The following is a 16,275-nucleotide window of genomic DNA, read 5'->3' on the forward strand; positions in this document are numbered from 1 at the left end:
CCACGTTTCCTCCAAATGACAGTAGACGAGCGGGCCGCCTATATCCGAAACATGCAATTGTGCTTGAACTGCTTTGCCCGAGGGCACCAGCTTCGGGACTGCACAAGCACCAACAGCTGCTTCACCTGTCGCAGTCGACACCATACGCTGCTGCATCGAAGCAACCCTTTTGCCAGCCCTTCAAGTCGGCCTGATGTTCCCATGTCACGACCAGCAACTTCGACAGAAGGCTCAGCCGCTTCCGATGACCAGTCGGGAGTGCAAGTCTGTTTTGCGTCAGGTGCAAGATCGGTTCTGCTGGGGACAGCCATCATAAATATTGGCCACCTGGGTTCGAATTTCCAAGCTCGTGCCCTTATCGACTCAGGATCCGAAGCAACATTTGTGACAGAGCGTCTGTTCAATCTTCCAAGTCGTCCAAGCCCAAGTCTCAGGCTTAAATCAGACAGTATCCGCTCAGTCCAAGAAGCTCTGTCATTTTACAATCAGATCTCCAAGTAGGCCCGCTCTGCAGTTAGAGACGTCAGCCTATGTCCTTCCTCAACTAGCAGGGAATCTGCCTTCCTACCCAATTCCGCAAGACTTTCTTCGAAATCTTCCCGATTTACCATTGGCGGATCCGAAGTTTTATGAGAGCGCACAGATAGATGTTCTGTTAGGAGCCGACATTCTGCCTTCGGTTCTCCTAAATGGGGCAAAAACAAACATATGTGGCTCCCTCCTTGGACAAGAAACAATTTTCGGGTGGGTGCTCACTGGGCCAGTATCCGCTTCCACTCAGAGTCAGATAGCCACCTTCTCTACGCAAATTTCCCAAGCGTACGACAATGGCTTAGATAAAATCCTCACCAAATTCTGGGAGGTGGAGGATCTACCAATAAAGTTGGTAAAGGAATCCGATTCCGTCTGCGAAGAGAATTTTCTCCGAACGACCACGAGAGATGCGAACGGCAGATACGTCGTAACCCTACCTTTTCGCGACCCGGAACAACCAGGGTCAGGGTTAGGGTACTCCAGGTCTTTTGCGTTATCTCAATTTTTGAGAAACGAGCAACGCTTAAAAAGAGACATTCCACTAAAGATACGATACGACTCAGTGATTCAAGAATATCTGGATCTGAACCATATGAGAGAGGTCTTTCCTACCCACGATTTCGCCAGCTACTACCTTCCACATCATGCCGTACTTAAGCCTGAGAGCACTACTACAAAGCTGCGCGTAGTATTCAACGCATCCCGTCCTTCTGCGAATAGGACCAGTTTAAATGATATCCTTCATGCTGGCCCAGTCTTACAGTCCGACCTTACCATTCAAATCCTAAAGTGGCGGTATTTTCAATACGTGTTTAGCGCCGATATTGAAAAGATGTATCGGGCAGATCTGGGTAGATCCGAAGCACACGCCTTTCCAGCGGATATTGTTCCGTAATCCTGATGGGGACATCCGAGAGTTCGAGTTGAAAACAGTCACCTTTGGAGTCAATTGCGCTCCGTACCTGGCCATTCGCGTGCTTCAACAACTGGCAACTGACGTACAACACAGCCATCCTAAAGCGAGTAATGTCATTCGTCATTTTATGTATGTATGATATCATAGCTGGCGCCGACTCTAAAGAAGACGCTCGGCTCTCGATTCAAGAGCTACAAAGTGCCCTCAACTCCGCTGGGTTTCCATTGAGAAAATGGACGTCCAATCATAAGGATATTTTGGCTCACATTCCGAGTGACCATCTCCTGCTCTCCGATTTTCTGGAGATCGATGCCGAAAGCACGGCAAAAACGCTCGGTGTCCGTTGGAAAGCCACATCTGATGAATATTTCTTTGTTCCGCCCGAATTATCCGATGAATCGTCCCTTAAAAAACGCCAGGTTCTGTCACAAATTGCCAAATTGTTTGACCCTGCAGGGTGGCTCGCGCCCTTCGTAGTGCGTGCGAAAATCTTCATGCAGGAGATTTGGCTGCAGGACCAGGGGTGGGACGACGAACGGGCGCCAATAAAGCTTTCGTCTGTTCGCTCTTGCGAATTCGCCCCGTCTCTCGCCACCGTAGCATAAGTTAGGTTCTAAGAGAAATTATTGAAATATAATTGTTAATGATCCATCGAACGTCATCGTAGCCACTCCTTTTCGTCGCGCTTTCGACATAGTTTCACAATATTTCGAAAATTAAAATCGTCTCGAACTACTGCGTTCACAAAGTTTTCGCGTTGTTAATACAAAATAGTATTGAATTTTCATCAATATTTGTTTTTTTTCTCGTCTGGTTAATTGAAAAATTCCAATTCCAATATTCCGAAAACGCCCGAGTCCATAAAAAAACTCCGATATACTATTTTTCATGGGCGGAGGTGCAAAAAAGAAACAGGAGGCTTATGCACAAAATCAAAATCGTCTGGGTAATTGAAAAATTCAAATTCCAATATTTCAACATTCCGGAAAAGCCCGAGTCCATAAAAACTACGAAATACTATTTTTCATGGGCGGAGGTGCAAAAAGGAACAGGAGGCTTATGCACAAAAATCAATATTTCTTTTTTCTCGACTGGGTAATTGAAAAATTCCAATTCCAATCCAACATTCCGGAAAAGTCCGAGTCCACAAAAACTCAAAAATAACACTTTTCAAGTAGCGTGTCCAATTCCAATCGTTCAACACCTACAATTCCGCATATTTGTTTTTTTTCTCGCCTGGTTAATTGAAAAATTCCAATTCCAATCCAACATTCCGGAAAAGTCCGAGTCCACAAAAACTCAAAAATAACACTATTCAAGGAGCGTGTCCCATTCCAATCGTTCCACATACATACAATTCCGCATACTCAAAAAAATATATTTTTGCAAGTAGCGTGTTGCATTCCAATCCAATTCCACATACCTACAATTCCGCATTTTTTCATCCTAACTGCCAAAAACATAGTGTGGCGAGATCCACAGCTATTCGCGAGCGTTTTTTGGTCTTAGCATGCCCGGTGTAGACGATAAGAAAAAGGTATCTGCTTCCCCCTTGAGCAAAACCAATTCCACGCTCTCGCCATAAGCTCCAAGAGCCCACCAAGCATCGTGGTGAAGCCGGCTACGCCAAAAACTCCAAGTTCATTAAGTCCAAACGCCAAGCCCTCTACTTCCAGTTCAAGGGTGACTCGATCCATACAAAAAATGGCTTCAACTGCTTACGAGTTGGCTTTAAATAAGTTCATTGCGGTCTCAGATCGTCTAAGCGATCTCGAAAGCAGAACCAACACTCCTGGGAACGAAACTCCAAGCGTTTCCATGCTCCAAATCCGTGGGGAGCAAGTCCGAGTGTTATGGGACAAGTGGAAAAAGAGTTCGACGTATGCTCAGAGTGCATTACGGCAGCAGGCGAGGATGCAGCGTCCACATTGCCCATTCTCAAGTCAAAGTATAACTACTGTTATACAGTGTATGAGAGATACGTCGCTCAGCTCACAGATATAATCCAACAGGGCACAGCTCCGCCAGCTCAAGCTCAAGCCCCTGCCCAGAACTATATCTCCTCTGGCTGTCGGCTGCCTCCGTGCGACACAGAGGTTTTCTCAAGCGATTACCGGGACCTTTTTACAGCGATATATATAAATAATCCAAGGCTCACGCCTGTGGAAAAGCTGTTCCACTTAAACGCTAAAACGAGCGGTGACGCGCATGCCATAATCGCAAATTCCCCTCTCACCAACGATGGCTTTCGCTCAGCTTGGGATAACCTAACTGAGCGGGTCGACAACAAGCGATTGCTAGTAAATAGCCAGCTTAAAATCCTCTTCAACCTCCAGTCGATTTCGCAAGAATCTGGGGCAGCTCTAAAGGAACTGCAAACTACGATTCAAGGCTGTCTGAACGCCTTGGAACTGTCCGGAATCCTGATTACAGATTGGGACTGCATTCTTGTCTAAATGTGTTCGTCAAAGCTCCCCAAGCTTACACTTTCCTTATGGGAGCAGTCCTTGCACGATAAAGTCGCAATTCCAAAATGGGTTGACCTTAACACCTTTCTCACTGAGCGCCATCGAACCCTCGAGGCCAAAGATGACGTGCGACCTTCTGGGTCAAGTCATTCGCAGTCCAAAGCAACAAACGCTAGCGGGTCTTTAAGCTAAATAAATTCTTATGAGACTAAGATAGTTCCGAAACCGAGACGTTGCGATCTGTGCTCAAGGGAAAGCCACCCTATACGCACTTGTCCACGTTTCCTCCAAATGACAGTAGACGAGCGGGCCGCCTATATCCGAAACATGCAATTGTGCTTGAACTGCTTTGCCCGAGGGCACCAGCTTCGGGACTGCACAAGCACCAACAGCTGCTTCACCTGTCGCAGTCGACACCATACGATGCTGCATCGAAGCAACCCTTTGCCAGCCCTTCAAGTCGGCCTGATGTTCCCATGTCACGACCAGCAACTTCGACAGAAGGCTCAGCCGCTTCCGATGACCAGTCGGGAGTGCAAGTCTGTTTTGCGTCAGGTGCAAGATCGGTTCTGCTGGGGACAGCCATCATAAATATTTGCCACCTGGGTTCGAATTTCCAAGCTCGTGCCCTTATCGACTCAGGATCCGAAGCAACATTTGTGACAGAGCGTCTGTTCAATCTTCCAAGTCGTCCAAGCACAAGTCTCAGGCTTAAATCAGACAGTATCCGCTCAGTCCAAGAAGCTCTGTCATTTTACAATCAGATCTCCAAGTAGGCCCGCTCTGCAGTTAGAGACGTCAGCCTATGTCCTTCCTCAACTGGCAGGGAATCTGCCTTCCTACCCAATTCCGCAAGACTTTCTTCGAAATCTTCCCGATTTACCATTGGCGGATCCGAAGTTTTATGAGAGCGCACAGATAGATGTTCTGATAGGAGCCGACATTCTGCCTTCGGTTCTCCTAAATGGGGCAAAAAGAAACATATGTGGCTCCCTCCTTGGACAAGAAACAATTTTCGGGTGGGTGCTCACTGGGCCAGTATCCGCTTCCACCCAGAGTCAGATAGCCACCTTCTCTACGCAAATTTCCCAAGCGTACGACAATGGCTTAGATAAAATCCTCACCAAATTCTGGGAGGTGGAGGATCTACCAATAAAGTTGGTAAAGGAATCCGATTCCGTCTGCGAAGAGAATTTTCTCCGAACGACCACGAGAGATGCGAACGGCAGATACGTCGTAACCCTACCTTTTCGCGACCCGGAACATCCAGGGTCAGGGTTAGGGTACTCCAGGTCTTTTGCGTTATCTCAATTTTTGAGAAACGAGCAACGCTTAAAAAGAGACATTCCACTAAAGATACGATACGACTCAGTGATTCAAGAATATCTGGATCTGAACCATATGAGAGAGGTCTTTCCTACCCACGATTTCGCCAGCTACTACCTTCCACATCATGCCGTACTTAAGCCTGAGAGCACTACTACAAAGCTGCGCGTAGTATTCAACGCATCCCATCCTTCTGCGAATAGGACCAGTTTAAATGATATCCTTCATGCTGGCCCAGTCTTACAGTCCGACCTTACCATTCAAATCCTAAAGTGGCGGTATTTTCGATACGTGTTTAGCGCCGATATTGAAAAGATGTATCGGGCAGATCTGGGTAGATCCGAAGCACACGCCTTTCCAGCGGATATTGTTCCGTAATCCTGATGGGGACATCCGAGAGTTCGAGTTGAAAACAGTCACCTTTGGAGTCAATTGCGCTCCGTACCTGGCCATTCGCGTGCTTCAACAACTGGCAACTGACGTACAACACAGCCATCCTAAAGCGAGTAATGTCATTCGTCATTTTATGTATGTATGATATCATAGCTGGCGCCGACTCTAAAGAAGACGCTCGGCTCTCGATTCAAGAGCTACAAAGTGCCCTCAACTCCGCTGGGTTTCCATTGAGAAAATGGACGTCCAATCATAAGGATATTTTGGCTCACATTCCGAGTGACCATCTCCTGCGCTCCGATTTTCTGGAGATCGATGCCGAAAGCACGGCAAAAACGCTCGGTGTCCGTTGGAAAGCCACATCTGATGAATATTTCTTTGTTCCGCCCGAATTATCCGATGAATCGTCCCTTAAAAAACGTCAGGTTCTGTCACAAATTGCCAAATTGTTTGACCCTGCAGGGTGGCTCGCGCCCTTCGTAGTGCGTGCGAAAATCTTCATGCAGGAGATTTGGCTGCAGGACCAGGGGTGGGACGACGAACGGGAGCCAATAAAGCTTTCGTCTGTTCGCTCTTGCGAATTCGCCCCGTCTCTCGCCACCGTAGCATAAATTAGGTTCTAAGAGAAATTATTGAAATATAATTGTTAATGATCCATCGAACGTCATCGTAGCCACTCCTTTTCGTCGCGCTTTCGACATAGTTTCACAATATTTCGCAAATTAAAATCGTCTCGAACTACTGCGTTCACAAAGTTTTCGCGTTGTTAATACAAAATAGTATTAAATTTTCATCAATATTTGTTTTCTTTCTCGTCTGGTTAATTGAAAAATTCCAATTCCAATATTCCGAAAACGCCCGAGTCCATAAAAAAAACTCCGATATACTATTTTTCATGGGCGGAGGTGCAAAAAGAAACAGGAGGCTTATGCACAAAATCAATGTTTGTTTTTTTTCCTCGTCTCGGTAATTGAAAAATTCAAATTCCAATTCCAACATTCCGGAAAAGCCCGAGTCCATAAAAACTCCGAAATACTATTTTTCATGGGCGGAGGTGAAAAAAGAAAAAGGAGGCTTATGCACAAAAATCAATATTTGTTTTTTCTCGACTGGGTAATTGAAAAATTCCAATTCCAATCCAACATTCCGGAAAAGTCCGAGTCCACAAAAACTCAAAAATAACACTTTTCAAGTAGCGTGTCCAATTCCAATAGTTCAACACCTACAATTCCGCATATTTGTTTTTTTCTCGCCTGGTTAATTGAAAAATTCCAATTCCAATCCAACATTCCGGAAAAGTCCGAGTCCACAAAAACTCAAAACTAACACTATTCAAGGAGCGTGTCCCATTCCATTCGTTCCACATACCTACAATTCCGCATACTCAAAAAAATATATTTTTGCAAGTAGCGTGTTGCATTCCAATCCAATTCCACATACCTACAATTCCGCATTTTTTTCATCCTAACTGCCACAAACATAGTGTGGCGAGATCCACAGCTATTCGCGAGCGTTTTTTGGTCTTAGCATGCCCGGTGTAGACGATAAGAAAAAGGTATCTGCTTCCCCCTTGAGCAAAACCAATTCCACGCTCTCGCCAAAAGCTCCAAGAGCCCACCAAGCATCGTGGTGAAGCCGGCTACGCCAAAAACTCCAAGTTCATTAAGTCCAAACGCCAAGCCCGCTACTTCCAGTTCAAGGGTGACTCGATCCATACAAAAAATGGCTTCAACTGCTTACGAGTTGGCTTTAAATAAGTTCATTGCGGTCTCAGATCGTCTAAGCGATCTCGAAAGCAGAACCAACACTCCTGGGAACGAAACTCCAAGCGTTTCCATGCTCCAAATCCGTGGGGAGCAAGTCCGAGTGTTATGGGACAAGGTGGAAAAAGAGTTCGACGTATGCTCAGAGTGCATTACGGCAGCAGGCGAGGATGCAGCGTCCACATTGCCCATTCTCAAGTCAAAGTATAACTACTGTTATACAGTGTATGAGAGATACGCCGCTCAGCTCACAGATATAATCCAACAGGTAACAGCTCCGCCAGCTCAAGCTCAAGCCCCTGCCCAGAACTATATCTCCTCTGGCTGTCGGCTGCCTCCGTGCGACACAGAGGTTTTCTCAGGCGATTACCTACGCTGGCCCACTTTCCGGGACCTTTTTACAGCGATATATATAAATAATCCAAGGCTCACGCCTGTGGAAAAGCTGTTCCACTTAAACGCTTAAACGAGCGGTGACGCGCATGCCATAATCGCAAATTCCCCTCTCACCAACGATGGCTTTCGCTCAGCTTGGGATAACCTAACTGAGCGGGTCGACAACAAGCGATTGCTAGTAAATAGCCAGCTTAAAATCCTCTTCAACCTCCAGTCGATTTCGCAAGAATCTGGGGCAGCTCTAAAGGAACTGCAAACTACGATTCAAGGCTGTCTGAACGCCTTGGAACTGTCCGGAATCCTGATTACAGATTGGGACTGCATTCTTGTCTAAATGTGTTCGTCAAAGCTCCCCAAGCTTACACTTTCCTTATGGGAGCAGTCCTTGCACGATAAAGTCGCAATTCCAAAATGGGTTGACCTGAACACCTTTCTCACTGAGCGCCATCGAACCCTCGAGGCCATAGATGACGTGCGACCTTCTAGGTCAAGTCATTCGCAGTCCAAAGCAACGAACGCTAGCGGGTCTTTAAGCAAAATAAATTCTTATGAGACTAAGATAGTTCCGAAACCGAGACGTTGCGATCTGTGCTCAAGGGAAAGCCACCCTATACGCACTTGTCCACGTTTCCTCCAAATGACAGTAGACGAGCGGGCCGCCTATATCCGAAACATGCAATTGTGCTTGAACTGCTTTGCCCGAGGGCACCAGTTTTGGGACTGCACAAGCACCCACAGCTGCTTCACCTGCCGCAGTCGACACCATACGCTGCTGCACCGAAGCAACCCTTTTGCCAGCTCTCCAAGTCGGCCTGATGTTCCCATGTCACGACCAGCAACTTCGACAGAAGGCTCAGCCGCTTCCGATGACCAGTCGGGAGTGCAAGTCTGTTTTGCGTCAAGTGCAAGATCGGTTCTGCTGGGGACAGCCATCATAAATATTTGCCACCTGGGTTCGAATTTCCAAGCTCGTGCCCTTATCGACTCAGGATCCGAAGCAACATTTGTGACAGAGCGTCTGTTCAATCTTCCAAGTCGTCCAAGCCCAAGTCTCAGGCTTAAATCAGACAGTGTCCGCTCAGTCCAAGAAGCTCTGTCATTTTACAATCAGATCTCCAAGTAGGCCCGCTCTGCAGTTAGAGACGTCAGTCTATGTCCTTCCTCAACTGGCAGGGAATCTGCCTTCCTACCCAATTCCGCAAGACTTTCTTCGAAATCTTCCCGATTTACCATTGGCGGATCCGAAGTTTTATGAGAGCGCACAGATAGATGTTCTGATAGGAGCCGACATTCTGCCTTCGGTTCTCTAAATGGGGCAAAAACAAACATATGTGGCTCCCTCCTTGGACAAGAAACAATTTTCGGGTGGGTGCTCACTGGGCCAGTATCCGCTTCCACCCAGAGTCAGATACCACCTTCTCTACGCAAATTTCCCAAGCGTACGACAATGGCTTAGATAAAATCCTCACCAAATTCTGGGAGGTGGAGGATCTACCAATAAAGTTGGTAAAGGAATCCGATTCCGTCTGCGAAGAGAATTTTCTCCGAACGACCACGAGAGATGCGAACGGCAGATACGTCGTAACCCTACCTTTTCGCGACCCGGAACATCCAGGGTCAGGGTTAGGGTACTCCAGGTCTTTTGCGTTATCTCAATTTTTGAGAAACGAGCAACGCTTAAAAAGAGACATTCCACTAAAGATACGATACGACTCAGTGATTCAAGAATATCTGGATCTGAACCATATGAGAGAGGTCTTTCCTACCCACGATTTCGCCAGCTACTACCTTCCACATCATGCCGTACTTAAGCCTGAGAGCACTACTACAAAGCTGCGCGTAGTATTCAACGCATCCCGTCCTTCTGCGAATAGGACCAGTTTAAATGATATCCTTCATGCTGGCCCAGTCTTACAGTCCGACCTTACCATTCAAATCCTAAAGTGGCGGTATTTTCAATACGTGTTTAGCGCCGATATTGAAAAGATGTATCGGGCAGATCTGGGTAGATCCGAAGCACACGCCTTTCCAGCGGATATTGTTCCGTAATCCTGATGGGGACATCCGAGAGTTCGAGTTGAAAACAGTCACCTTTGGAGTCAATTGCGCTCCGTACCTGGCCATTCGCGTGCTTCAACAACTGGCAACTGACGTACAACACAGCCATCCTAAAGCGAGTAATGTCATTCGTCATTTTATGTATGTAGATGATATCATAGCTGGCGCCGACTCTAAAGAAGACGCTCGGCTCTCGATTCAAGAGCTACAAAGTGCCCTCAACTCCGCTGGGTTTCCGATGAATCGTCCCTTAAAAAACGCCAGGTTCTGTCACAAATTGCCAAATTGTTTGACCCTGCAGGGTGGCTCGCGCCCTTCGTAGTGCGTGCGAAAATCTTCATGCAGGAGATTTGGCTGCAGGACCAGGGGTGGGACGACGAACTTCCTAGTGATCTGTGTGTGAAATGCAGAGCTTTCTACAAAACTATTCTGCCTCGAGCATCACGGTTTTTGTGACGCGTCTCAAACGGCATACGGTGCTGCGATCTATGTACGAGTGGAAGTGGGGCATACGACTATGGTGCACCTTCTCACTGCAAAGGCGCGAGTTGCGCTGGTAAAAACGGTATCGCTTCCCAGATTAGAGCTTTGCGGGGCCTTGTTACTTGCTGAAATGGCAGCAAGTGTTCTTCCGAGTATGCCAATACTCACAACCGAACTCTTCTGCTGGACAGACTCCACCATTGTGCTCGCATGGTTAAACAAGCCAGCTTGCCAGTGGACTACTTTTGTTGACTCGATCCATACAAAAAATGGCTTCAACTGCTTACGAGTTAGCTTTAAATAAGTTCATTGCGGTCTCAGATCGTCTAAGCGATCTCGAAAGCAGAACCAACACTCCTGGGAACGAAACTCCAAGCGTTTCCATGCTCCAAATCCGTCGGGAGCAAGTCCGAGTGTTATGGGACAAGGTGGAAAAAGAGTTCGACGTATGCTCAGAGTGCATTACGGCAGCAGGCGAGGATGCAGCGTCCACATTGCCCATTCTCAAGTCAAAGTATAACTACTGTTATACAGTGTATGAGAGATACGCCGCTCAGCTCACAGATATGATCCAACAGGGCACAGCTCCGCCAGCTCAAGCTCAAGCCCCTGCCCAGAACTATATCTCCTCTGGCTGTCGGCTGCCTCCGTGCGACACAGAGGTTTTCTCAGGCGATTACCTACGCTGGCCCACTTTCCGGGACCTTTTTACAGCGATATATATAAATAATCCAAGGCTCACGCCTGTGGAAAAGCTGTTCCACTTAAACGCTTAAACGAGCGGTGACGCGCATGCCATAATCGCAAATTCCCCTCTCACCAACGATGGCTTTCGCTCAGCTTGGGATAACCTAACTGAGCGGGTCGACAACAAGCGATTGCTAGTAAATAGCCAGCTTAAAATCCTCTTCAACCTCCAGTCGATTTCGCAAGAATCTGGGGCAGCTCTAAAGGAACTGCAAACTACGATTCAAGGCTGTCTGAACGCCTTGGAACTGTCCGGAATCCTGATTACAGATTGGGACTGCATTCTTGTCAAAGCTTCCCAAGCTTACACTTTCCTTATGGGAGCAGTCCTTGCACGATAAAGTCGCAATTCCAAAATGGGTTGACCTGAACACCTTTCTCACTGAGCGCCATCGAACCCTCGAGGCCATAGATGACGTGCGACCTTCTAGGTCAAGTCACTCGCAGTCCAAAGCAACGAACGCTAGCGGGTCTTTAAGCAAAATAAATTCTTATGAGACTAAGATAGTTCCGAAACCGAGACGTTGCGATCTGTGCTCAAGGGAAAGCCACCCTATACGCACTTGTCCACGTTTCCTCCAAATGACAGTAGACGAGCGGGCCGCCTATATCCGAAACATGCAATTGTGCTTGAACTGCTTTGCCCGAGGGCACCAGCTTCGGGACTGCACAAGCACCCACAGCTGCTTCACCTGCCGCAGTCGACACCATACGCTGCTGCACCGAAGCAATCCTTTTGCCAGCTCTCCAAGTCGGCCTGATGTTCCCATGTCACGACCAGCAACTTCGACAGAAGGCTCAGCCGCTTCCGATGACCAGTCGGGAGTGCAAGTCTGTTTTGCGTCAAGTGCAAGATCGGTTCTGCTGGGGACAGCCATCATAAATATTTGCCACCTGGGTTCGAATTTCCAAGCTCGTGCCCTTATCGACTCAGGATCCGAAGCAACATTTGTGACAGAGCGTCTGTTCAATCTTCCAAGTCGTCCAAGCCCAAGTCTCAGGCTTAAATCAGACAGTGTCCGCTCAGTCCAAGAAGCTCTGTCATTTTACAATCAGATCTCCAAGTAGGCCCGCTCTGCAGTTAGAGACGTCAGTCTATGTCCTTCCTCAACTGGCAGGGAATCTGCCTTCCTACCCAATTCCGCAAGACTTTCTTCGAAATCTTCCCGATTTACCATTGGCGGATCCGAAGTTTTATGAGAGCGCACAGATAGATGTTCTGATAGGAGCCGACATTCTGCCTTCGGTTCTCTAAATGGGGCAAAAACAAACATATGTGGCTCCCTCCTTGGACAAGAAACAATTTTCGGGTGGGTGCTCACTGGGCCAGTATCCGCTTCCACCCAGAGTCAGATAGCCACCTTCTCTACGCAAATTTCCCAAGCGTACGACAATGGCTTAGATAAAATCCTCACCAAATTCTGGGAGGTGGAGGATCTACCAATAAAGTTGGTAAAGGAATCCGATTCCGTCTGCGAAGAGAATTTTCTCCGAACGACCACGAGAGATGCGAACGGCAGATACGTCGTAACCCTTCCTTTTCGCGACCCGGAACATCCAGGGTCAGGGTTAGGGTACTCCAGGTCTTTTGCGTTATCTCAATTTTTGAGAAACGAGCAACGCTTAAAAAGAGACATTCCACTAAAGATACGATACGACTCAGTGATTCAAGAATATCTCGATCTGAACCATATGAGAGAGGTCTTTCCTACCCACGATTTCGCCAGCTACTACCTTGAGAGCACTACTACAAAGCTGCGCGTAGTATTCAACGCATCCCGTCCTTCTGCGAATAGAACCAGTTTAAATGATATCCTTCATGCTGACCCAGTCTTACAGTCCGACCTTACCATTCAAATCCTAAAGTGGCGGTATTTTCAATACGTGTTTAGCGCCGATATTGAAAAGATGTATCGGGCAGATCTGGGTAGATCCGAAGCACACGGCTTTCCAGCGGATATTGTTCCGTAATCCTGATGGGGACATCCGAGAGTTCGAGTTGAAAACAGTCACCTTTGGAGTCAATTGCGCTCCGTACCTGGCCTTTCGCGTGCTTCAACAACTGGCAACTGACGTACAACACAGCCATCCTAAAGCGAGTAATGTCATTCGTCATTTTATGTATGTAGATGATATCATAGCTGGCGCCGACTCTAAAGAAGACGCTCGGCTCTCGATTCAAGAGCTACAAAGTGCACTCAACTCCGCTGGGTTTCCATTGAGAAAATGGACGTCCAATCATAAGTATATTTTGGCTCACATTCCGAGTGACCATCTCCTGCGCTCCGATTTTCTGGAGATCGATGCCGAAAGCACGGCAAAAACGCTCGGTGTCCGTTGGAAAGCCACATCTGATGAATATTTCTTTGTTCCGCCCGAATTATCCGATGAATCGTCCCTTAAAAAACGCCAGGTTCTGTCACAAATTGCCAAATTGTTTGACCCTGCAGGGTGGCTCGCGCCCTTCGTAGTGCGTGCGAAAATCTTCATGCAGGAGATTTGGCTGCAGGACCAGGGGTGGGACGACGAACTTCCAAGTGATCTGTATGTGAAATGCAAAGCTTTCTACAAAGCTATTCTGCCTCGAGCATCACGGTTTTTGTGACGCGTCTCAAACGGCATACGGTGCTGCGATCTATGTACGAGTGGAAGTGGGGCATACGACTATGGTGCACCTTCTCACTGCAAAGACGCGAGTTGCGCCGGTAAAAACGGTATCGCTTCCCAGATTAGAGCTTTGCGGGGCCTTGTTACTTGCTGAAATGGCAGCAAGTGTTCTTCCGAGTATGCCAATACTCACATCCGAACTCTTCTGCTGGACAGACTCCACCATTGTGCTCGCATGGTTAAACAAGCCAGCTTGCCAGTGGACTACTTTTGTTGCCAATAGGGTGACCAAGATTACCCAGTCTACAAAGGCCGAGAAGTGGTCGCATGTTCAATCCGAACACAATCCCGCAGACCTGGCCAGTAGAGGGGTAGCACTTCAGGAATTGGTCGACAATCCTCTTTGGTGGCATGGTCCCGCATGGTTGCAAAAGCCACCCAGCCAATGGCCAAGTCAGGGCGACAATTCCCCAGCGACCGAGCTAGAGAAACGTCCCCTTAAGTCTCGCGTCGCAACTATTCCGTCTGAAGATTTCCTTGACCGTTTTTCCAAGTTCGACAAAGCACTGCGGGTTTTCGCTTATGTCAATCGTTTCATCCAGCGATGCAAAAAACAAGCAACACCCTCTGATAAGCACCTGCTAGCGGCGGAAATTTCCGCCGCGGAACGACTACTTATTCTGAATACTCAGCGCAGAGACTTCTCCCATGATTATCACTGCTTAAGTGAAAAGCGCTCTGTGCCTTCTTCAAGTTCTATCCTGAGCATGAACCCGTTCATAGATCAACATGGTCTGATAAGAGCGTGCGGTCGCGTGACGGCCTCCGACAGTCTTCAATATGATGAACGGCACCCAGTTATCCTTCCATATAGTTGCCCACTTTCTCGCCTACTTGTCCAGTTCACTCATCGCATAACCCTCCATGGCGGCAACCAGTTAATGGTACGCCTCATTCGGTCAAGATACTGGATACCAAAACTAAAGAACTTAGTAAAGGCAATACTAAACTCCTGCAAGGTATGCGTGATCTACAAGAAAAGGCTACAAACACAGTTGATGGGCACTTTGCCGAAAAACCGTGCATCGTTCTCCCGACTATTTACGTACACGGGAATGGACTTCGCCGGCCCATTCGAAATTAAAAATTATACCGGAAGAGCGTGTCTCATAACAAAAGGATATGTGTTAGTGTTCGTTTGTTTTTCCACCAAGGCCATCCACTTAGAGCCTACCTCTGATCTCACGACCGAGAATTTTCTCGCCGCTTTCGCTCGCTTCGTTTCCCGGAGAGGGTGTCCTCGACAAGTCCAGTCTGACAACGGAAAAACCTTCGCTGGCGATGCCGCCTTGCTTTCTCGCGACTTCCTTCAGGCTGTAAAAGAGTCTGTGACAGATGCCTATGGTCATCAGCAGCTCACCTGGCAATTTATACCTCCGGGAGCCCCTCACATGGGAGGCCTATGGGAAGCTGGTGTTAAAAGCTTTAAAACACTGTTCTATAAGTCCACAGCCACTCGAAAATATACTTTCGAAGAGCTTTCGACGCTTCTGGCAAAAATTGAAGCTTGTCTAAATTCCAGGCCACTCTCCCCTATGTCCGAAGACCCTACCGAACTATTGGCCCTGACACCAGGTCATTTTCTTGTTGGAGGACCTCACCTGTCTACCGTGGAACCAGAAGTCAAAGGGGACACCAGGTCTATGATCAACCGCTGGCAGCATCTAAAGGCTCTCCATCAGCAGTTTCGTATGCGATGGAAGGAAGAATACCTTAAAGATTTTCACAAGCGCAATAAGTGGCAGGCCCCCGCGAAGAATCTTCACGTCGGCGACATGGTTGTCATAAATGACGAGAATTTGCCTTCCAACGAGTGGCGGCTCGGCAGAATTGACTCTGTCTTCCCAGGAGCCAATGGCAATGTCCGTGTAGTGGACATCCGCACGGCACGCGGGGTTGTCAAACGTCCAATAACCAAAGTCGTACTTCTGCCTGTGGAGCCTTCAAAACTTCCACAATAAATTGGCCCACATTTTTTTAGTCCCAAGAACCCCTGGACGGCAGACGTACTCGAGGTTTTAAATCCTACCGTTGCCGAGTCTGCAAGGGAGTCCATCCTTTACGGAAGTGTAGCAGGTTTCTGAAGCTGAGCGCTGAGAAGCGGCTTCGTGCAGTCTTGGTAAACCAGTATTGCTCGAACTGTCTTGCCCACGACCACTCGAAAGCTGACTGTCGCAGTGGAAAATGCAAGAAGTGCCAACGGAACCACCACACCCTGCTGCATATGCATGAGCGGTCTAATTCTGGGCAGCGTTCGCGCCGGCAAAATCCTCCAAATGGCCCGACGCCTACGTCAAGGCAGCGCTCAGCCTCCCCTACACCAGCTCCGTCGCTTTCATCGCTGCTACAACGTCACAGCGTCAACGTCCTTCCGACTGCTTCGGTGATGGTGAAGACCGGAAGCAAGACTTTCGAGACCGCGACTTTAATCGACCCTTGCACACCAGTGAGCTGCATCGACGCTTCTCGGCCCGCCGCATTTCGGTTGCCAACGACCAGTGTTGGTGACGACAAGGTGTGCAAC

General features: G+C 48.0%; 2 pseudogenes; both read left to right on the forward strand.

Moving 5' to 3' along the window:
- Positions 1 to 15: 15 nt before the first annotated feature.
- LOC121467707 lies at positions 16 to 10,555 on the forward strand (annotated as a pseudogene).
- A 51-nt stretch (positions 10,556 to 10,606) lies between these two features.
- LOC121467708 lies at positions 10,607 to 15,255 on the forward strand (annotated as a pseudogene).
- The last annotated feature ends 1,020 nt before the right edge of the window (positions 15,256 to 16,275 follow it).

This window comes from Drosophila elegans, unplaced genomic scaffold (assembly GCF_018152505.1).
Source record: "Drosophila elegans isolate 14027-0461.03 unplaced genomic scaffold, ASM1815250v1 contig_524, whole genome shotgun sequence".
NCBI classification, from domain to species: domain Eukaryota; kingdom Metazoa; phylum Arthropoda; class Insecta; order Diptera; family Drosophilidae; genus Drosophila; species Drosophila elegans.